This window comes from Ranitomeya imitator, chromosome 1, assembly GCF_032444005.1.
Source record: "Ranitomeya imitator isolate aRanImi1 chromosome 1, aRanImi1.pri, whole genome shotgun sequence".
In the NCBI taxonomy this organism is placed as follows: Eukaryota; Metazoa; Chordata; class Amphibia; order Anura; family Dendrobatidae; genus Ranitomeya; species Ranitomeya imitator.
Window position 1 is genome coordinate 648,793,233 of NC_091282.1, and position 25,156 is coordinate 648,818,388.

A 25,156-nucleotide genomic window follows, 5' to 3' on the forward strand; every position below is an offset into this window, starting at 1 on the left:
TTACCTGCTGGCTGCATGCTGGCTGCAATATTGGATTGAAGTTCATCCTCTGTCCTCCGTAGTACATGCCTGCACAAGGCAAGATTGCCTTGCGCAGGCGAGTACTATGGAGGACAGAGAATGAACTTCAATCCAATATTGCAGCCAGCATGCAGCCAGCAGGTAAGGAAAGGGTGAATCAAACACCCAAAAACCCCGCCTCCATGGCTGAAGATTGTTCCCTCCAAATTCAGGTGACAGTGTGCCTTTAACTAGTTAAATGCAGCTGACAGCAGCATTTAACAAGTGCTTCCGGCCATCCGACTGAAAATGAGCGCACCGGTGACCCCCGTCACATGGTCGGGGGTCATCGGTGAGTTGGCATAACAACCAGAGGTCTATTGAAGACCTCTATGGTTGTTGATGCCAGATTGCTGTGAGCGCCACCTTGTGGTCGGCGCTCATAGCAATGCAGTAAATCTGCTACATAGGAGCGATCTGAGCATCGCTCCTATGTAGCAGAGCTATTGAAGCATGGTAAAAGTAAAAAAAAAAAGTTTTAAAAAATGTGAAAAAAATATAAAAAATAAAAGTTTAAATCACCCCCTTTTGCCCCTTCAAAAATAACAATAAAAAAACAAACATACACATATTTGGTATCACTGCGTTCAGAATCGCCCGATCTTTCAAAAAAGGATTAACCTGATCACTAAACGGCATAGCGAGAAAAAATTCCAAATGCCAGAATTATGCATTTGTGTTCGCCATGACAGTGCATTAAAATGCAATAAGGGCCGATCAAAAGAACGTATCTGCACCAAAATGGTTTCATTAAAAACATCAGCTCGGCACACAAAAAATAAGCCTTCACCCGACCCGAGATCCCGAAAAATGGAGACTCTACGGATCTTGGGAAGTTGCACAATTTTTTTTTTTTTTAGCAAAGTTTGGAATTTTTTCACCACTTACATAAAAAAATAACCTATACATGTTTGGTGTCTATGAACTCGTAATGACTTGTAGAATCATAATGACAGGTCAGTTTTTGCATTTACTGAACCTGGCAAAAAGGCCAAAGAAAAAACAATTGTGGGATTGTTTTTTTTTTGCTTTTTCACCGCATTTGAAATTTTTTTCCCGCTTTCTAGTACACGACATGGTAAAACAATGGCGTAGTTCAAAAGTACAACTCACCCCACAAAAAATAAGCCCTCACATGGCCATATTGGCTGAAACATAAAAAAAAATTATGGCTTTGAAAAGGAAGGGAGCCAAAAACAAAAATGCAAAACCGAAAAAAGCTCCGGGGTTAAGGGAGTTTGCATCTCGGCTTTGGGAAAATGGCCGCCGCGATCTCTTCTGCGCACGCGCGGCATCCCGCGGCCATTTTCCTGAAGCCCCGTGCAGCAGAGCACTCCATCTGCGCACGCGCAGCCCCAGGAAGATGGCCGCCCCCACCGATGAAAGGGATGACAGCGCAGATCGCGCGCTGTGTCTTCACGTGGGCGCAGGGAATTCGGACCTTGGACATGCGCACACCACTACGCCACCAACGGAAAGCTGGGGAAGAAAAGAGCGCTGTGAACACGCCCACCCGACCTGACCAGCCTGATTGACAGGCGAAAACGGCGACTTTGGTAATGTATTTCTCAGCATACATGGGGAATCAGGGTACACTACATACACTATAGTAACACACAGCGCAGGCCCTATTTAACAGTATTTATAGCTCAATCTGAAAAAACGGGGTGACAGGTTCCCTTTAAAGTGTGAACATGTAAGCTTAATCAGAGCTGTATGATGCAAGCTGAATATACTAGCAATCCCATGCCACTTTCGTTTCAATGCTTCCTGGTCCCCAACCTGTCTCTGTTCTGTTGGGTCTATCGTTGAAGTTCTGAGACATAAATAACTACTGCTACCAATCACTTGCTGTGTGGGTAATGTAAAACCCAAGAGAAAAGCTGTCATGAACCAGGGGTGTTTGGTTGCCCCTAGTTTGTTCTGCAGGGATTTATTTAGATCCCACTTCCCAGTTCCAGTTTGGAACTTGCAGCTCTCTGGTGCCCCCCTTACCCTAAGGACAGTCAGGGAACTGCACCTAGGATAATTAGTCGCAAGAAACGCTGCCTGCTCATGTACTGGCTATAGGGCTCACTGCCATGTAGTAATATAATTATTCCCAGCCGCAGCTGAGCAATACACTTATAAACCCCGTGTTAGGGCTAGCGGAACGCACCGAGTAAATAGATGAAGTTATTGGTGCAATCGCAGCCTGGGGTCCACCATGCAGGAGGAACCTGCTGCTAGCAAATGGCACTATATGGCGGTATAAGTGAACTCTGTTACTTCACAGAGTCGCCGACAAAAGAAAGCACTGTGCCCTGTTAGACTCACAGGAGTACACAGGTAACTGCTAAGCTGATAGCAGTCAGTGGTCTTGCACACACACAAACTCCTCACTGGAGGTGCCGGTATACTAGGGGCTTATTTCAGCCAGGACCCTGAATACATACACACAAAACTTCTCACTGGAGGTGCCGGTATTCTAGGGGCTTATTTCAGCTAGGACCCTGAATACATACGCACAAAACTCCTCACCGGAGGTGCCGGTATTCTAGGGGCTTATTTCAGCTGCGGCCCTAAATACATACACACAAGACCACACTGGCGCAAGGCACATAGCATAGATTGATACTAGCACATGGCCGTGCGGCCATGCGAACCTTTTATAGCTGCAGCAACCTTAGAACCTTCCCAGAAGGACCAATGGGAGGCTGCCACAGAACTTGAGCAACTTCAGGACCTTCCTAGAGGACCTATGGGAGTTGCTGCAGTACCTGAGCATCTGACCCTTGATCTCCAATGAGAGATCTTACCCTAGGCATGCTCAGAAGGGGAAAAGTAGGACTTAGTCCCAAAGACATCTGCTCACCACTGACCAGTACTGGCTACAATGGCAGAAGCAGGAAACACAGCAGTAACCCTTTGCACAGTATTAGACTGAACGAGACGCTGGGACTGACACCTCCGCTGAGCAGGCTCCACTGCGGCAGGAGAAGAATGGGAGACTGCAGTGGAGATGGCTTGAGATTCCCCCTGTGCAGAGGCAGGAACTTGACCCCTAATAGGACCCCCCTCCTTGGACTTCGCTATTCTCGAAGGCAGCAATGAGCTGCGGAGCCTGAATGTGCTCAGCAGGCTCTCAGGACCATAACCCTTGCAGTTCATCAAGAAAAATGTATTGCCATGTACCACCTTGCACAACAAAATAGCGTTCCCCTCTTAATCATCCGTAGACGAACCCGATGTCCCAGTAGATGACTCGGAAAACCGGAACATGTATACGGGCTTCAGGAGGGACATATGAAAGGTGGCAGAAGGGCCAGACGGTAGACCACAGGGTCAACCTGTTCTAGGACCTTGAAGGGACCCAATTAGCGAGGTGCAAACTTAGTGGACTCAACTCGCAGCTTGATGTTACAGGCGGAGAGCCACACTAAGATGTCAGGAGCAAAGGTCGTAGTGGGGCACCGATATGCATCGGCGGAGAACCTCATTCTCTCGCTGGAGGCCCGAATGGCATCCTGAGTGCGGTCCCAAAAGTCCTGTGCCTCCACAGCCCAGTCTGCCACCCTGGAGTTGGCGGAAGACATGGGCATAGGCACAGGAACCCGCGGATGCTGACTGTAGTTAACCCCTTTACCCCCAAGGGTGGTTTGCACGTTAATGACCGGGCCAATTTTTCAATTCTGACCACTGTCCCTTTATGAGGTTATAACTCTGGAACGCTTCAACAGATCCCAGTGATTCTGACATTGTTTTCTCGTGACATATTGTACTTCATGACAATGGTAAAATTCTTTGATAGTACCTGCGTTTATTTGTGAAAAATTGGAAATTTGGCGAAAATTATGAAAATTTTGCCATTTTCCAACTTTGAATTTTTATGCAATTAAATCACAGAGATATGTCACACAAAATACTTAATAAGTAACATTTCCCACATGTCTACTTTACATCAGCACAATTTTGGAACCAAAATTTTTTTTTGTTAGGGAGTTATAAGGGTGAAAAGTTGACCAGCAATTTCTCATTTCTACAACACCATTTTTTTTTAGGGACCACATCTCATTTGAAGTCATTTTGAGGGGTCTATATGATAGAAAATACCCAAGTGTGACACCATTCTAAAAACTACACCCCTCAAGGTGCTCAAAACCATATTCAAGAAGTTTATTAACCCTTCTGGTGCTTCACAGGAATTTTTTGAATGTTTAAATAAAAATGAACATTTAACTTTTTTCACAAAAAATTTAATTCAGCTCCAATTTGTTTTATTTTACCAAGGGTAACAGGAGAAAATGGACCCCAAACATTGTTGTACAGTTTGTCCTGAGTACGCCAATACCCCACATGTGGGGGTAAACCACTGTTTGGGCGGATGGGAGAGCTCGGAAGGGAAGGAGCGCCGTTTGACTTTTCACTGCAAAATTGACAGGAATTGAGATGGGACGCCATGTTGCGTTTGGAGAGCCCCTGATGTGCCTAAACATTGAAACCCCCCACAAGTGACACCATTTTGGAAAGTAGACCCCCTAAGGAACTTATCTAGAGGTGTGGTGAGCACTTTGACCCACCAACTGCTTCACAGAAGTTTATAATGTAGAACCGTAAAAATTAAAAATCATATTTTTTCACAAAAATTATCTTTTTGCCCCCAATTTTTTATTTTCCCAATGGTAAAAGAAGAAATTGGACTGCAAAAGTTGTTGCACAATTTGTCCTGAGTACGCTTATACCCCATATGTGGGGGTAAACCACTGTTTGGGCGGATGGGAGAGCTCGGAAGGGAAGGAGCGCCGTTTGACTTTTCAATGCAAAATTGACAGGAATTGAGATGGGACGCCATGTTGCGTTTGGAGAGCCACTGATGTGCCTAAATATTGAAACCCCGCACAAGTGACACCATATTGGAAAGTAGACCCCCTAAGGAACTTATCTAGATGTGTGGTGAGCGCTTTGACCCACCAAGGGCTTCACAGAAGTTTATAATGGAGAGCCGTAAAAATAAAACAAAAATGTTTTCCCACAAAAATTATTTTTTAGCCCCCAGTTTTGTATTTTCCCGAGGGTAACAGGAGAAATTGGACCCCAAAAGTTGTTGTACAATTTGTCCTGAGTGCGCTGATACCCCATATGTGGGGGGGAACCACTGTTTGGGCGCATGGGAAGGCTCGGAAGGGAAGGAGTGCCATTTGGAATGCAGACTTAGATGGAATGGTCTGCAGGTGTCACATTGCATTTGCAGTGCCCCTAATGTACCTAAACAGTAGAAACCCCCCATAAGTGACACCATTTTGGAAACTAGACCCCCTAAGGAACTCATCTAGATGTGTTGTGAGAGCTTTGAACCCCCAAGTGTTTCACTACAGTTTGTAACGCAGAGCCGTGAAAATTAAAAAAAAAAATCTTTCCCCAAAAAATTATTTTTTAGCCCCCAGTTTTGTATTTTCCCGAGGGTAGGAGGAGAAATTCGACCCCAAAAGTTGTTGTCCAATTTGTCCTGAGTACGCTTTTATGTTGGGGGGAACCACCGTTTGGGCGCATGGGAGGGCTCGGAAGGGAAGGAGTGCCATTTGGAATGCAGACTTAGATGGAATGGTCTGCAGGCGTCACATTGCGTTTGCAGAACCCCTAATGTATCTAAACAGTAGAAACCCCCCACAATTGACCCCATATTGGAAACTAGACCCCCATGGAACTTATCTAGATGTGATGTGAGAACTTTGAACCCCCAAGTGTTTCACTACAGTTTATAACGCAGAGCCGTGAAAATAAAAAATCTTTTTTTTTCCCACAAAAATTATTTTTTAGCCCCCAGTTTTGTATTTTCCCAAGGGTAACAGGAGAAATTGGACCCCAAATGTTGTTGTCCTATTTGTCCTGAGTACGCTGATACCCCATATGTTGGGGTAAACCCCTGTTTGGGCACACGGGAGAGCTCGGAAGGGAAGAAGCACTGTTTTACTTTTTCAAAGCAGAATTGGCTGGAATTGAGATCGGACGCCATGTCGCGTTTGGAGAGCCCCTGATGTGCCTAAACAGTGGAAACCCCCCAATTATAACTGAAACCCTAATCCAAACACACCCCTAACCCTAATCCCAACAGCAACCCTAACCACACCTCTAACCCTGACACACCCCTAACCCTAATCCCAACCCTATTCCCAACTGTAAATGTAATCTAAACCCTAACTGTAACTTTAGCCCCAACCCTAACCCTAACTTTAGCCCCAACCCAAACTGTAGCCCCAACCCTAACCTTAACCCTAGCCCTAACCCTAGCCCTAGCCCTAGCCCTAACCCTAGCCCTAGCCCTAACCCTAGCCCTAACCCTAGCCCTAACCCTAACCCTAACCCTAGCCCTAACCCCAGCCCTAACCCTAACCCTAGCCCTAACCCTAGCCCTAACCCTAGCCCTAGCCCTAATGGGAAAATGGAAATAAATACATTTTTTTAATTTTTCCCTAACTAAAGGGGTGATGAAGGGGGGTTTGATTTACTTTTATAGCAGGTTTTTTAGCGGATTTTTATGATTGGCAGCCGTCACACACTGAGAGACGCATTTTATTGCAAAAAATATTTTTTGCATTACCACATTTTGAGAGCTATAATTTTTCCATATTTTGGTCCACAGAGTCATGTGAGGTCTTGATTTTTGCGGGACGAGTTGACGTTTTTATTGGTAACATTTTTGGGCACGTGACATTTTTTTATCGCTTTTTATTCCGATTTTTGTGAGGCAGAATGACCAAAAACCAGCTATTCATTAATTTCTTTTGGGGGAGGCGTTTATACCGTTCCGCGTTTGGTAAAATTGATAAAGCAGTTTTATTCTTTGGGTCAGTACGATTACAGCGATACCTCATTTATATCATTTTTTTTACGTTTTGGCGCTTTTATACGATAAAAACTATTTTATAGAAAAAATAATTGTTTTTGCATCGCTTTATTCTCAGGACTATAACTTTTTTATTTTTCTGCTGATGATGCTGTATGACAGCTCGTTTTTTGCGGGACAAGATGATGTTTTCAGCGGTACCATGGTTATTTATATCTATCTTTTTGATCACGTGTTATTCCACTTTTTGTTCGGCGGTATGATAATAAAGGGTTGCTTTTTGCCTCTTTTTTTTTTTTTTTCTTACGGTGTTTACTGAAGGGGTTAACTAGTGGGCCAGTTTTACAGGTCGGGCCGTTACGGATGCGGCGATACTAAATATGTGTACTTTTATAGTTTTTTTTTAAATTTAGATAAAGAAATGAATTTATGGGAATAATATATATTTTTTTTTCATTATTTAGGAATATTTTTTTTAATTTTTTTTCACACATTTGGAAAAATGTTTTTTTACTTTTTTACTTTGTCCTGGGGGGACATTACAGATCGGTGGTCTGACAGTTTGCACAGCACTCTGTCAGATCACCGATCTGATAGCAGTGCAGGCTGCTTCACAGTGCCTGCTCTGAACAGGCTCTGTGAAGCCACCTCCCTCCCTGCAGGACCCGGATCCGTGGCCATCTTGGATCCGGGTCTGGAGCAGGCAGGGAGGGAGGTATGACCCTCGCAGTAACGCGATCACATCGCGTTGCTGCGGGGGGCTCAGGGAAGCCCGCAGGGAGCCCCCTCCCTAAGCGACGCTTCCTTGCACCGCCGGCACATCGCGATCATGTTTGATCGCGATGTGCCGGGGGTTAATGTGCCGGGAGTGGTCCGTGACCGCTCCTGGCACATAGTGCCGGATGTCAGCTGCGATAGGCAGCTGACACCCGGCCGCGATCGGCCGCGCTCCCCCCGTGAGCGCCGCCGATCGCGCTGGACGTACTATCCCGTCGGTGGTCATAGGGGCCCACCCCACCTCGATGGGATAGTACGTCCAATGTCAGAAAGGGGTTAAGGAGGAATGGGGTCTGTCCAGTGGAGTCAGCTATGGTGTTGTTCAGCGCAAACTCCGCCCACGATAGGAAGGATGCCCAGTCATCCTGCCTGGTTGAGTCAAAATGTTGCAGATATGTGACCAAGGTCTGGTTGGCCCTCTCTACCAACCCATTCGTCTCGGGATGATATGCAGAAGAGAGATTCAACTCAATGCTGAGAAGACGACAAAGCTCTCTCCAGAACCGAGATGCAAACTGGGGACCCCGGTCACTGACAATTTTGTCCGGCATACCGTGTAGGCAGAAGATGTGTTTTATAAACAATGCTGCCAAGGCCCGTGGAGAAGGTAGCCGTGGAAGGCGCACCAAGTACACCATTTTAGAAAAATGGTCGGTGATAACCCAAATGATGGTGCAGCCATGAGACTTGGGTAAGCCCACCACAAAGTCCATCCCAACCATCTCCCAGGGCCTGTCTGCCACCGGAAAGGGATAAAGCAACCCAGCTGGCCGTTGTCAAGGAGACTTATTTTTGGCGCAGGAGACACATGCCCGAATATAATCTCCAATGTCCGGTTTCGCTAGAGTCAGTGCCTCCGGGCAAGACTTTTATACCTACTAATTTGCGACCAGAGGTTCTCTCTTGGGCTCATTCGTCCAGGGTGGTTGGACATTTTGGGACAAAGAGGACATCTGAGCTGCTGGCGAGGACATACTGGTGGCCGCATATGCTCCGAGATGTCAGAGATTACGTTCTGGCGTGTGCCTCATGCGCCAAAAATAAGTCTCCTCGACAACGGCCGGCTGGGTTACTCTATCCCTTGCCTGTGGCAGAAAGGCCCCGGGAGATGGTCGGGATGGACTTTGTAGTGGGTTTGCCCAAGTCTCGCGGCTGTACCATCATTTGGGTTATTACCGATGATTTCTCGAAAATGGTGCATTTGGTGCCGCTTCCACGGTTACCTTCTGCACGGGCCTTGGCAGCGTTGTTCATAAGACACATCTTTCGCCTACTCAGCATGCCAGACAAAATTGTCAGTGACCGGGGTCTCCAGTTTGCATCTCGGTTCTGGAGAGAGCTTTGTCGTCTTCTCAGCATTGAGTTAAATCTCTCTTCCGCATATCATCCCGAGATGAATGGGTTGGTAGAGAGGGCCAATCAGACTCTGGTCACATATTTGCGACATTTTGTTTCTGCCAGGCAGGATGACTGGGAATCTTTATTACCATGGGCAGAGTTCACCCTTAACAACGCTGTAGCCGACTCCACTGGTCAGACTCCTTTCCTCCTTAATTATGGCCAGCATCCGCGTGTTCTCTGTGCCTATGCCCGAGTCCTCTGCTGACTCCTGGGTGGCAGGCTGGGCAGTGGAGGCACGGGACATTTGGGACCGCACTCAGGATGCCATTCGGGCCTCCAAGGAGAGAATGAGGTCCTCCACCGATGCACATCGGTGCCCTGCCCTGACTTTTGCTCCTGGCGATTTAGTGTGGCTCTCCGCCCGTAACATCAAGCTACGTGTAGAGTCCACTAAGTTTGCACCTCGCTACTTGGGTCCCTTCAAGGTCCTTGAACAGGTTAATCCTGTGGTCTACCGTTTAGCCCTTCCTCCATGCCTTGGTATCACCAACACCTTTCATGTGTCCCTCTTTAAGCCCGTATACATGTCCCCGTTTTCTGAGTCATCTGCCGGAACATCAGGTTCGTCTACGGACGATTTCAAGGTGAATGCTATTTTGGGGTGCAAGGTGGTACGTGGCAAAAAATTTTATTTGGTGGACTGGAAGGATTATGGCCCTGAGGATAGGTCCTGGGAGCCTGCTGAGCCCATTCGGGCTCCGTAGCTCATTGCTGCCTTCGAACGTAGCGAGGCCCAAGGCGGGGGTCCTAGGAAGTGGGGTAATGTTAGGGGTCGAGTTCTTGCCTCTGCACAGGGGGAATCTTGGGCCATCTCCGCTGCAGTCTCCCATTCTTCTCCTGCCGCAGTGGAGCCTGCTCAGCGGAGACGTCCATACTAGCGTCTCGCTCAGTCTGACTCTGTGCTGAGAGTTACTGCTGCATTTCCTGCTTCTGCCATTGAAGTCAGTGCTGGACAGCGGCGAGCAGACGTTTCTGGGTCTGAGTCCTGCTTTTCACGTTCTGAGCATGCCCAGAGTAAGATCTCTCAGTGGAGATCGAGGGTCACATGATCAGATACTGTAGCTAAGGTCCTTGTAGGTGCTAGGACTAAATCCTTCTTTGCACTCTGAACATGCCCAGGGTAAGATCTCTCAGTGGAGATCTGGGGTCACATGCTCAGGTACTGCGGCAACTCCATTGGTCCTTCTTTGGAAGGTCCTAAACGTGCTGCAGCTATTTAAGGCTCGCATGGCCGCACGGCCATGCGCCAGTATCAATTCTAATATGTGCTTTGCGCCAGTGTGGTTATGTATGTTTGTGTTCAGGGACCTGGCTGAAATAAGCCCCTAGAATGCTGGCACCTCCGGCGAGGAGATTGTGTGAACGTGATTCAGAGACCAGGCTGAAATAAGCCCCTAGAATACTCACCTCCGGTGACGAGATTGCGTGTGTGCATAACCACTGACTGCTATCAGTCCGGCAGTAAGCTTGTGCTCCCGTGAGGCTAACAGGGCGCAGTGCTTTCCTCTCGAGGCTCCTCTGTGAGGTAACAGAGCTAGTCTATACCGCCATACAGTGCCGCCATTCACTAGCAGCAGGTTCCTCCTGCACGGTGGACCCCAGGCTGCGAACGCACCATTCATAATAAACATCTATTTTACTCGTGCGTTTCGCTAGCCCTAACACAATTGCTCCTGTTACCTTTGGGAAAATAAAAAAAAATAGGGGGTTAAAAAAATCATTTTTTGTGGAAGAAATTTTTTATTTTATTTTCACAACTCTGCATTATAAACTTCTGTGAAGCACTTGGGCATTCAAAGTGCTCACCACACATCTACATAAGTTCCTTAATGAGTCTAGTTTCCAAAATGGTGTCACTTGTTGGGGGGTTTCCACTGTTTACTCACATCAGGGGCTCTTCAAACGCGACATGGTGTCCGATCTCAATTCCAGCCAATTCTGCATTGACAAAGTCAAACGGAACTCCTTCTCTTCCAAGCTCTGCCATGCGCCCAAACTGTGGTTTACCCCAACATAAGGGGTATCAGCGTATTCAAAACAAACTGGACAACACATTTTGGAGTCCAATTTCTCCTGTTACTCTTGAGAAAATAACAAATTGCGAGCTAAAAAATAATTTTTGAGGAAAAAAAAGTATTTTTATTTTCACAACTTTGCATTATAAAGTTCTGTGAAGCACTTGGGCGTTCAAAGTGCTCACCACACATCTAGATAAGTTCCTTGGGAGGTCTAATTTCCAAAATGTGGGGTCACTTGTAGGGGGATTCTACTGTTTAGGTACATCAGGGGCTCTGCAAATGCAACATAATGCCCGCAGACCATTCTATCAAAGTCTGCATTCCAAAACGGCGCTCCTTCCTTTCTGAGCTCTGCCATACGCCCAAACAGTAGTCCCCCCAACATATGGGGTATCACCGTATTCAGCATAAATTGCACAATACATTTTGTGGTCCAATTTCTCCTGTTACCCTTGTGAAAGTCAACATTTGGGGGTGATAAGATCATTTTTGTGGAAAAAATATGATTTTTTATTTTCATTGCTTTACATTATAAACTTCTGTGAAGCAGTTGGGGGTTCATAGTACTCACCACACATGTAGATAAGCTCTTTTGGGGGTCTAGTTTCCAAAATGGGGTCACTTGTGGGGGTTTCTACTGCTTAGGTACATCAGGAGCTCTGCAAATGCAACATGATGCCCACAGACCATCCCATCAAAGTCTGCATTTTAAAACATCATTACTCCCCTTCCGAGTCTTGATGTGTGTCCAAACAGTGGTCCCCCCCACATATGAGGTATCAGCATACTCAGGACAAACTGTACAACAGATTTTGGGGTCCAATTTCAACTGTTACCCTTGAGAAAATAACAAATTGCGAACTAAAAAAAATCATTTTTGGGGAAAAAAAAGGATTTTTTATTTTCACGGCTCTGCATTGTAAAGTTCTGTGGAGCACTTGGGCGTTCAAAGTGCTCACCACACATCTAGATAAGTTCCATGGGGGGTCTAGTTTCTAAAATGGGGTCACTTTTGTGGGGTTTCTAGTGTTTAGGTAAATCAGGAGCTCTGCAAATGAAACATGATGCCCGCAAACCATTCCATCAAAGTCTGCATTTTAAAACGTCACTACTTCCCTTCCGAGCCCCAATGTGTGCCAAAACAGTGGTCCCCCCACATATGAGGTATCAGCATACTCAGGACAAACTGGACAACAAATTTTGGGGTCCAATATCTCCTGTTACCCTTGAGAAAATAAAAAATTGCCAGCTAAAAAATCATTTTTGAGGAAAAAAAAGGATTTTTTATTTTCACGGCTCTACGCTATAAATTTCTGTGAAGCACTTGGGGTTTCACAGTGCTCACCACACATCTAGATAAGTTCCTTAATGGGTCTAGTTTCCAAAATGGTGTCATTTGTGGGGGGTTTCCACTGTTTAGGCGCATGAGGGGTTCTCCAAACGAGACATGGCGTCCAATCTCAATTCCAGCCAATTTTGCATTGAAAAGGTCAAACGGAACTCCTTCTCTTCCAAGCTCTGCTTTGTGCCCAAACTGTGGTTTACCCCAACATATGGGGTATCGGCATACTCAGAACAAATTGTACAACAACTTTTGGGGTCTAATTTCTCCTGTTACTCTTGTGAAAATAAAAATTTGGGGGCGAAAATATCATTTTTGTGGAAAAAATGCGATTTTTTATTTTCATGGCTCTACATTATAAACTTCTGGGAAGCACCTGGGGCTTTAAAGTGCTCACCACACATCTGGACAAGTTCCATAAAGAGTCTAGTTTCCAAAATGGTGTCATTTGTGGGGGGTTTCTACTGTTTAGGCATATCAGGGGCTCTCCAAACGCGACATGGCGTCAGATCTCAATTCCAGCCAATTCTTCATTGAAAAAGTCAAACTGTGCTCCTTCTCCTCCAAGCCCTGCCGTGTGCCCAAACAGTGGTTCACCCCCACAGGACAAATTGCACAATAAATTTTGTGGTTCACTTTCTATTTTTACACTAGTGAAAATAAAAAAATATTGGTTCTGAAGTAAAATTTTTGCAAAAAAAAGATAAATGTTCATTTTATCCTTCCACATTGTTTCAGTTCCTGTGAATCACGTAAACAGTTAATAAACTTCTTGAATGTGGTTTTGAGCATCTTGAGGGGTGTTGTTTTTAGAATGGTGTCAAGTTTGGGTATTTTCTGTCATGTACACCCCTCAAAGTGACTTTAAATGTGAGATGGTCCCTAAAAAAATGGTTTTGTAAATTTTGTTGTAAAAATGAGAAATCGCTGGTCAACTTTTAACCGTTATAACTTCCTAACAAAAAAAAATGTTGCTTCTAAAATTGTGCTGATATAAAGTAGACATGTGGGAAATGTTATTTATTAACTATTTAGTGTGACATATCTCTCTGATTTAAGGGCATAAAAATTCAAAGTTTGAAAATTGCAAAATTTTAAACATTTTCGCCATATTTCCGTTTTTTCATAAATAATCTCAAGTAATATCGAAAAAATGTTACCACTGACATGAAGTCCAATATGTCATGAAAAAACAATCTCAGAATCAGCAGGATCCGTTAAAGCATTCCAGAGTTATAACCTCATAAAGTGAGAGTGGTAGAATTTAGTGGTAGTAAAGTGACAGAATTGTAAAAATTAGCTCGGTCATTAGGGGTTAAACCAAGCTCAATTTTTGTGATTTTTCTTAATTTATTTGCTTATTATGCTTGGAGATCTCCTGATACCATAATAAAAGTAGGTAACAAATTAAACAATTAGATCCACCTTATTCCACTCCCCACATATTGAGTGGACCTCTGGGAGGATATTGGGTTGGAGTGAATCCTGTAAGGGTAACAGGAGAAACTTGACCCCAGAAGTTGTCCAATTAGTTCTGAGTATGCTGATGGCCCATATGTGGGGGTAAACCACTGTTTGGGCGCACGGCAGAGCTCAGAAGGGAGGGAGCACCATTTGTTTTGAGCGCAAAATTGGCTGTCGCGCTTGGAGACCCCTGATGTTCCTAAACAGTGGAAACCCCCAATTCTTACTTCCTAACCCCAAAACACCCCAAACCCTAATCCCAACCCTAACCCTAATCAAAACCCTAACCCCAACAAACCCCTAATCATAATCTCAACCCTAACCTCAAACCTAACCCTAATCCCAACCCTAATCCCAACCCTAATCCCAATACACCCCTAACACTAATCCCAACCCTAACCTTAACCCTAATCCCAATCCTAACCCTTATCCCAAACGTAACCCTAATGCCAAACCTAACCCTAATTCCAACCCTAACCCTAATTCCAACCCTAACCCTAATACCAACCCTAACCCTAATCCAAACCCTAATTCCAACCCTAACCCTAATCCCAATTCTAACCCTAACTTTAGCCTGAACCCTAAGCCTAACTTTAAGCCCCAACCCTAACTTTAGCCCCAACCTTAACCATAACTTTAGCACCAACTCTAACCCTAATCCTAGCCCTAACCCTAACCCTAGCCCTAACCCTAACTCTAACTTTAGCCCCAACCCTAACCCTAACCCTAATTTTAGCCCCAACCCTAACCCTAACTTTAGCACCAACACTAACCCTAGCCCTAACCCTAACTCTAACTTTAGCCCCAACCCTAACCCTAACTTTAGCACCAACCCTAATCCTATCTTAACCCTAGCCCTAACACTAACTTTAGCCCCAACCCTAACCTTAACTTTAGCACCAACCCTACCTTTAGCCCCAACCCTAACCCTAACTTTAACCCCAACCTAACCCTAACCCTAATTGGAAAATGGAAATACATACTTTTTTTATTTTAGTGTATTTATAATTTTTTCTATTTTGATCACTGTGATAGAATCTCACAGTGACCAAAATAAAACAAGAGGAAGAATCTTCCTCTGCCGGCCGGCAGATCACGTCGGCGCACTGCGCATGCACCTGCCATTTTCTTCCCGGAGGAAGAAGCCGGCAGCCAGGAGGGGACACAGGAGGACCCAGGGACACCAGTAAGTATAACAGGGTCCCTCATCCCCCTATTTCTCTGTCCTCTGATGTGCGATCACATCAGAGGACAGAGAATGACACAGTTGTTTTTTTTGTGGTCGCCAGTAAACGGTTAATTACTGGTGATCACAAAACAGAGGTCAGTAAAAACCGACCCTGAACATGTTCTTTGGGGTCTCGGCTGCCAGGGGTAGCAGAGACCCCAAAGATCTGCCGGGTGCCAGCCGGCGGGTACATTGCACATGCACCCACCATTTTTTTCCTGGAAGAAGATGGCATCGCCCATCGGGAGCAACAAGGAGCGTTGGGGGACTTGGGTAAGTATTGGGGGTGATTGGGGACCCCATTTCTCTGTCTTCTGATGTGTGATCACATCGGAGGACAGAGAAATTAAATGGGAAATCGAGTTGGTTTTATTTTGCGACCGCCGGTAAACGGTTAATTACCGGCGATCACAACCCTGGGTCAGTAAAAACCGACCTGAGTCATGTTCTCTGGGGTCTTGTAGGTTTTGTTTGCTATATGGCCAATGTGAACATGCGTTTATGTGCTCCATGTCTACCAACTTAAACAAAGCTCAATTTTTGTGTTTTTTCTTTTATATTTTTGCATTCTGTGCAAGCTGGGGTGTGGCCTCCCTCTCCTGAGCTGGAAATTACATTTAAAGGCTTCCCCAGATTGGTGTCCACAGGTTGGGACCCAATCCTTTTGTCTGCCCTTATTCACACACTGAGGTAAATGTTGACACACGGTAAGGTTTGTAATATTAGACAGCGTAGGACTGTCCTGATCAGGGTCATCTTGTCGATGGTGAGATGGTTTTTATCCTATTTTTTATCAAAAATAATATTACTAAGAACCCTGTGCTATTTAGATGCATTTTTGCTTTTTACTTATTTAGTTACTGCAGGGTTTTTGCTCATTTTGTTTCTTGTAGGTTTTATTTGCTATGTGGCCAATGTGATAATGCGCTTATGTGCTGCATGAATACCAACTTAAACCAAGCAACAGTTTTGTGTTTTTTCTTCGTATTTTTGCATTCTGTGCAAGTCAGGATGTGGACTCCCTCTCCTGAGCTGGGAATTACATTTGAAGGCTTCCCCAAACTGGTGTCTACAGGTCAAGACCTGGTCCTTTTGTCTGCCCTTTTTCCCCTTTATGATGTCCGCCGTACTAGTACTGCGGAGGTCGCTTCTCTCACTTTGATGTGGGCTCCGGAGCTGAGCCCACATCTTTCCAGGGACATGTCAACTGTTTTGAACAGCTGACACGTGCCCAGAAGAGTCTTGGCTGGAATCGCGATCCACCCACAGCTATTAACTAGTTAAATGCGGCTGTCAAACTTTGCATTTAACGGCATTTAATGTCTGCTTCCAGCCATCGGGTGACCCCTGTCACATGATCATGGGTCACGGGTGGGTTGCCTTGACAACCAGAGGTTTCCTGGAGACTTCTATGGTTGTCAGTGCCGGTTTGCTATGATCACCGCCCAGTGGCGCTCATAGCAAGTCAGCAATTCTACTACATACAGGTGAAATGATCATCACCTCTATGTAGCAGAGGCAATCGGGTTATGGCAACTTCTGGTCTCCCATGAAGACTATTGAAGCATGCCAAAAGTAAAAAAAAGTTTTTAGAAATATAAAAAAAATAAAAATATATAAAAGTTTGAATCACCCGCCTTTTTCCATTCAAAATAAAACAATGAAAAAGTCAAACATACACATATTTGGTATCGCTGCATTCAGAATGGCCCGATCTATCAATAAAAAAAATATTAATCTGATCGCTAAACGACGTAGTGAGAAAAAAAGTCTAAATGACAGAATTATGTTTTTTTGGTTGCCACGACACAGCATTAAAATGCAATAATGGGCGGTCAAAAGATTGTATCTGCACCAAAATGGTATCAATAAAAACATCAGCTCAGCATGCAAAAAATAAGTCCTCACTGAACCCGAGATCACAAAAATCGGAAATGCTACAGGTCTCGGAAAATGATGCAATTTTTGTTTTTAACAAACTTTGGATTTTTTTCACCACTTAAAGGGAATCTGTCACCAGTTTTTTTGGGCTACCAGATAAAAATACCATTCAATTCAGTGCCCCTATACCCTGTAACTCCGCACGTATGATCCATAAATAGCTTTTTTATTCCTCCTGCACTGTATGTTAATATGGTCGGTTTGGTCCCATGGTCGGAGCTTAGTGTCCATCTCTCCCCCCTCACTTGCTTCTACCCATTCCTTCCGGTGAATTTCGGCGATTGCGTAGTTTTCATACATGCGCATTCCAAAGGCATCTTGCGCATGCGCAGTATGCTTTGCCCAACAGTGGGCAAAGCAGAAAAGCTGTATTGCGCATGTGCCGGCATACACGATTGCTTTCTATAGCCCGGAACACAGAAATGGAAGCAAAATACTTCCGGTACATAGAAATCAATCGCATATGCCGGCACATGGACAATACAGCTTTTCTGCTTTGCCCACTGTTGGGCAAAGCATACTGCGCATGTGTGAGATGCCTTTGGAATGCGCATGCATGAAAACTACGCAATCGCCAAAATTCACCACAAAGAACGCGTAGAAGCAAGCGAGGAGGGGGGAGAAAAGAACACTAAGCCCTGCCCAAGCGACCGACCATATTAACATACAGCGCGGGAGGAATAAAAAAGGTATTTATGGATCATACGTGGGGAGTCAGGGGGTATCAGAAGTATTTGTGTAACGCATAAGGGGCACTGAATTGAATGGTATTTGTACCTGGTAGCCCAAAAAAGTGGTGACAGAATCCCTTTAAATAAAAAAGAACACACTGAGGTCAACTCTGACACATGCTAAGGTTTTTAATATTAGACAGTGTAGGACTGTCCCGATCAGGGTCACCTTGTCAACGGTAGAATGGCTTTTCTGCTATTTTTGATCAAAAACAATATTACTAAGAGCCCTGTGTTATTTAGATGCATTTTCGCTTTTAACTTATTTAGTTACCGCAGGGTTTTTGCTAATTTTGTTTTTTGTAGGTTTTGTAAGCAAATAAGTTAGATGCAATTTTCCTGGTCAAATTCTATTCGAACTACCATATGGAATTTCAGCAGATTCAAAACTAAATTGCTGCAACTTAACAAGAGTCTGGTTTCTTAAACAGAAAATGCAGTTAGAGAAAGGGGTACAAATTTTATCTAATAATTCTGTCTCTTTACCAGTATAGGGTACATGGGGAAACATCAACCAGCATCCTTGCAATTTCCTCTATGCAATGGCATCTAAGAGTTAATGTTTATTAAATCAGTCTGCAAGTTTCATACCTGACCGTTGCTGGGACTATGGAAACAATGGACAGTTACACAACATCCTGTTTACATATGATTGGGAGGAACTGATGAAGGTGTTAACCACAGAACAGTAAAATTGATATTAAATATAGAAAACGTTAATTACTTATTTATAGTGTTGGCATTCGTGTGTTTTGCAAGTTTGGGTTTTTCAAACAGGAAGAGGAATTAACCTAAAATCAAGTTGCTGCCACAAAAGTATGTTTTTCATGGGGCTATTAAAGGGCTTTTCAAATGTTTAATTTTACATCTGTAGGATGTGTCATTATTGGAGCCCCTTACCAATCTATAGAATGTGATTGACTTTTCTTTTGTTTCTGGTGGAAGGTTGATTAATTTGCAAATGCAATGGCGAAGTGCTGAGAAAAAAACAGCTGAGGAAGCTCGTAATTCCCAGAATAAGTAGTCATCTACCTTATCAAAACAATTTCAATGTATCTCCAAGCAAAAACTATTCAGCACTTAGTCACAATGTTGTATCCTTGGATATATCCTGAATTATTAAATTTGGAACTCAGTGGGAAGTTGAATAGAGCATCTGCTTACTTTTTGATTTCTTACACCCTGCTTTTGTAACTATTTTTGATGTGATCATTTTCTGAAACCTCTCTCTAAATAAATACATTTCTGTTTTTCTAATGGCAACCTATATTATTAACATGTAAAGTATTTTTGCTCCTCATGGGCGGGACAAACAAAAGCAGGAAAAAAGCAAACAAACATTCTAAAATAACTTTTTAATGAATATGTAAAAATAAAACGTATAAGTTTAAAATTATTCCAGGTTATTGGATAGCTATTCGTTAGACAAGACATGAAAAACTAATTAATCTGACCATTTCAATAGATTTTCTCAGGTCAACTATGGAGTGGTATGGGTTCTTTTTTTTCATAATTTTGGCTAGCTTAGGGTAGCTGAAGCATGTGATGGCCATGGAAATTGGACAGCCGAGTAGGAAATATTCCAAGCATTGGTCACATATGGGAATAGGAAGGCATCAGAACATTCAAAGGAAGATATGAAGGGATAATTCATATCATAAAAAGACAAGGTATTTTATTTCTTGTGCATTACAATTTTTTTCATATGCCATTAGCCAGGTCCACTTCAATGCAATATGCTCAGTTGTTGGAGCTGGGGGTGGATGTAGCTGTCATGTGTGTGATTTCCCCTTTCCACTTTTATATACTACTATTTTACACACTCTCTGCACTTTATAAGTCACACAGATCTCCAACATAACCTTTTTGGACATTTTTGGAATGACCTTCCATTAACAATTCATGAACTTTTGAGAGAAGGAAACTCCTGCCATTTTGTTATGTGTGGATTAGGCTCCTATTTTGTAAACTTGAAAAAATCCAAAAAGTTATGGCCACAAATAGAGTTTTCTGTTACTCGTTATCTCTGACTTGTAGAATTTTTGGACTACAGGATCTCCATGGAACACAGTAAGTCACATAATTGTCTCATGTACCTGATCTGGTCCAACATGGATTAAATTTGACTAAGCCCATAAAATCACTGCAAGTTTTGTCCCCAGTACTGAGAGCGCCCATAGTTCTTCAATTAGAATCAGTTGCCCAAATATGAATCAGCTGGTTCTTCAGAACTAAACCTAAATTACTATTGTAATGTACTGAACTGAACCTACACCATCAAATAACTGTTGACTGAAATTAGTTCACATTATAACTCTACTCAACTGAACTTAGACCACTCTACAACTCTGCAGAACTGAACTTAGATCATCATAAAACTCTACTGAACTGAATTAACTCATAAAGACATACCAGAACCAATGTAATAAAACAAGATTAAGGATTACTCTCAAAAAGACTATAGAACATACAGTACATAAAGTCAAAAGGGAGCTTTAAATGTCCTATTGTTTGGTATGGATAAATCCTGATAATAATAGTCCCAACTTTCACATCATAAAAATACAAAATATCTTTATTAATCAAAAAAGTTTGACACACAAACAGTTAGTGCACATAAAATCCATACCATAGTGCATAGTAAAACAGGCAGGCAGCAATGTAGCTATAGAGCAAGGGATAACATCATATGCAACCACATGGTCAAATCAGAGGGCAATCAAACATTAAAGTGCATAGTGCATGAAAAAAAGATATACATGTGCTTAGGTAAAAACACCACAGGTCGCATAATGGGCTAGAGGACAATAAGAATTATTATTTAAATAGTGTCTGTGAGCCAGTATGGCTATCATTCAAAAATAACCATCAGCCATAAAGATAATGACCAGTAGTGGCCAAATTAAGTGCCATAGAGGTTAATACAATTGAAAAAGTCAAAGTTCCTTACCCATTTGGATGCCAAACCACTTGCACAGTGCCCCGATGCGCGTTTTGCTTGTTGCTTCCTCGGGGGGCAGTGTACATGTGTCTCAAATGCAGCTTTATATATCCCATGGTGAACATTACTACCCAATGGCAGCAGTGGGTGGGAAAAACCTCCGACCACATTCATCGTGTGCATGGAGGCGGGACCTCCGCCACTACCACGTCACATCCAGCATCACAGGAGCCGTAAGTATAAGGAACAAGTGTCCCGTCTGACATCAGTGGAACGCACCCTCCCATACAGATGTCTTCTGACATGCAGGCTGAAAGGAAGCACCGCAAACATGCATCACTCATGGTAGGTTAGAGGTGACCCATCCACAAATATATGCAAAAAGGGGTGGTCATATTTGTGGGCAACACATAGGGCAAATACATGGAAATACATATAAATAGCACTAGTCATTGCATAATACACAGACTAGTAATTAGTATTATCATCTGTAAAGCCAAACCATAAATCCAAGGTTGGGACACACAAATCATCTCTTATAGACCGTGCTGAGTGCATAATTAATAAATCCTATACATTCAGTAATCAAATCCATATTTTAGCCAGCTTGGTGGATCCTCAAAAATGGGATATTCACTTAGAGATTATAAAAAAGGCACACATTTCATTTGCTGGAAAAGATCCGCTACATAAAATAAAAGGAAAAAACAAAAAAGAGAGAGACACACATTAAAAAGAATGAATTAAAAATATATCAGCATTCCAGAGGCATGAATTTCACTACAGGGTCAAATAAATCTGTACACATTATAAAAAGAATGAAAAGCTCAACTTTTCATTTAGACCCAAAGGGGTCAGAGTGTCCAGCTTTAGAATACAATGACACTCAAGCTGCGCCAGCCTGCACTTCAGATCACCCCCTCTAATACCACCATGTAACCTATCAATACCATGTATCTTCAATAGATATGGATTGCAGGCTAATCATGTGTACAGATTTATTTGACCCTGTAGTGAAATTCATGCCTCTGGAATGCTGATATATTTTTAATTCATTCTTTTTAATGTGTGTCTCTCTCTTTTTTCTGTTTTTTCCTTTTATTTTATTTAGCAGGATCTCTTTCAACAATTGGAATGTGTGCCTATTTATATTCTCTAACTGAATACCCCATTTTCGAGGATCCACCAAGCTGGCTAAAATATGGATTTGAGGATTGAATGCATAGGATTTATTAATTATGCACTCAGCACTGTCTATAAGGGATTATTTCTGTGTCTCAACCTTGGATTTATGGTTTGGCTTTACAAATTGTAATAATAATTAATAGTCTGTGTTTTAGGCAATGACTAGTGCTATTTATATGTATTTATATGTATTTGCCCTATGTGTTGCCCACAATAAATATGGCCACCTCTTTTTTGCATATATTTGTGGATGGGTCACCTCTAACCTACCATGAGTGATGCATGTTTGCGGTGCTTCCTTTCAGCCTGCATGTCAGAAGGCATCTGTATGGGATGGTGCGTTCCACTGATGTCAGACGGGACACTTGTTCCCTATATGCACCGCTCCTGTGATGCCGGATGTGATGTGGTAGTGGCGTAGGTCCCGCCTCCATTCACACGATGAATGTGGTCAGAGGTTTTTCCCACCCACTGCTGCCATTGGGTATTAATGCTCGCCATGGGATATATAAAGCGGCATTTGAGACACATGTACACCGCCCCCCAAGGAAGCAACAAGCAAAACGTGTGTCGGGGCACTGTGCAAGTGGTTTGGCATCCAAATGAGTAAGGGACTGTGACTTTTTGAATTGTATTAGCCTGTATGGCACTTTATTTGGCCACTACTGGTCATTATCTTTATGGTTGATGTTATTTTTGAATGATAGTCATACTGGCTCACAGATACTATTTAAATAATAATTCTTATGATCCTCTAGCCCATCATGCGACCTGTGGTGTTTTACCTGAGCGCATGTATATCTTTTTTTCATGCACTATGCACTTTAATGTTTGATTTCCCTCTGCTTTCACCATGTGGTCGCATGTGATGCTTTCCATTGCTCGATAGCTACAATGTTGCCCACCTGTTTTACTATGCACTATAGTATAGATTTTATGTGCACTAACTGTTTGTGTGTCAAACTTTTTTTTATTAATAAAGATATTTTGTATTTTCATGATGTAAAAGTTTAAACTATTATTATCAGGATTTATCCATACCAAACAATAGGATATTTATAGCTCTCTTTTGCCTTTATGTATGCACAATACAACTCAGCATAACTGAACGTAGGTAACCATATAACTCTACTGAGCTTAACTTTGAGAATAGGAGTACACTAGGAGCATATAGGTAATTTAGATAATAATAATACTTTATTAATTCACATATAATTTACATATTAATTTTGAAGTGCAGACAATATATAGAAAATATACAATTAAATACAGTGCTCAAGGATGATAAAAAGTAAGTGGGTATCCCCCGGTGTGCGCCGTCTAAGGAGCCAACATGCATACCAATAGTGGAAGAGACCTGCTACTATGAATCCATGTCAAGCTATACATATAAAATGCCTAACGGCGTGAAGTGACAGGTTTGTGAAAGCAGCTCTTACCAATGCGAGGCACCAGGACGGGGCACACCGGATGGGATCCACAAGCACAACCCCCGACGCGTGTTTCGCCCACAGATGAAGTTGCTTTTTCAAGGGGAGATGCCCCTGAGTATATGTGGCACCCATAAATATTGCCGGGCGGCAGCCAAGGGACCGATCACCTGCTCGGTATCGGCCAGTAAACGCTGGGTATGTCGGCGCATGTGCGCTGCACGCCGAGTCCAGCGTCACAGAAGGCGTCATGCATCGCGGGGGCGCCTGGGAAAGAGGACCCAGAGCGCACGCGCAAAGCAAGTGAGACGCTGCTGTGACGGGGGACAGGGAGAGAAGCACAGCGCATGTGCACTCCCACGGAAAGCCGGCCCCAGATTGTGATAACAGGAACTCTTAGAGTGAGAGTCCCGCTCCGAATAAGAGGGATGGATCGGCCCAGGAATAGTCCAGCCCATAATAACAACTTGACAGCAGGGTGTATAACAGGACATAAATAAGAACGGCTGGTATACAAAACTGACACGGATTTCCAGCCACAACAGTAATGCGATCAAAGCAGCATGAATCATAATAAGTAGAAGACTTGGAGATCATGTTCGTGTTGTTGTAGGGAGATGAAAATTGCAGCATGGTGGAAAAACTCTGCTACGGCTGGCAACGATGTAAAAATAAGGGGATGCCAGTGACTCGGACATCAATGGATTACAGCTAAAAAAACATACAAAGGAATAAACATTAGTAAAATACATAAAAACAAATTATAAAATAAAACAAGAGATCCCGGATGGGAACCCACTCAGGGGGGAAGATGGTCCGGAGGGCAAGGGATGAACAAGGGCAGAGGAACCATCACATAAATATAACAGAGAGAATATATATAAGAGGATCAAGGAGATCAAGATAGTCAAATGCCTGATAACAAAGGAGGTACCACAATAGGGCACCAGAATGCGTACAGAGAGATCAAAGGAAGGAGGAGAAACTTAAGAACTCATTCAAACCTTTGGGTGTCATAGTGTCCTCCCGAACGATCCAACCCGCTTCACGTTGGGCAAGGACCTTTTTATAGTTACCCCCTCTCACTCCAAGGTGAATGCTCTCGATACCCCTGACCTGAAGGGTCCCCGCATCACCATCATGAAATTGCTTGAAATGACGGGGGATTGTCTTCAGGTCAGAGGCATCGTCCACAGCCCTAGCAGCACGTAGGTCCCTAACGTGTTCACGGACATGTATCCGTAACTCCCTGGATGTTAGTCCAATATAAATTAGAGAGTATCCACACATAGCATAATACACGACGTTGGACGTGCCACACGTGATGCGCTGCCTAATAGAAAATTCTTTTCTACCATCAGAAGATTTAAAGGTTGTGGCCCGCACAATATTTTCACATGCTACGCAGTGGCCACATTGAAAGGAGCCCAACATTGGACATCTAGTACTGAAGGGATTGGTTATAGATGCGACATAATGACTGCGGACAAGCAAACTACCCAAGTTCGGAGATCTTTTAGCGGTCATTAGTGGGAAGTCACCCAATGCCTGATCCAGAGAGGGTTCGGTCTTTAGAACTGACCAATGCCTTTTCAATATATCTCTCATGTTAGACTATTCGTGGTTATATGTTGCAATAAACCTATCTGTCCCTCTCCTCCATCCACTGTTGTGAGTGTATAGAAGGTCTCTACGGGGCGTCCTCCTGGCCCTTACGAGACCCCGCCTCACACTTCTACAACTGCATCCACGGTCTTTAAAGCGCCCCTCAAGGTCAACCGCCTGCGCAAAAAATCTATCATCAGTCGAGCAAAT

General features: G+C 43.5%; 1 protein-coding gene across 1 annotated transcript in view; it reads left to right on the forward strand.

The window, feature by feature from the left end:
- Positions 1–25,156, forward strand: part of LOC138638855 (uncharacterized) — a 71,664-nt gene that overhangs the window by 19,703 nt on the left and 26,805 nt on the right. The gene's annotated exons all lie outside the window — the stretch shown is intronic.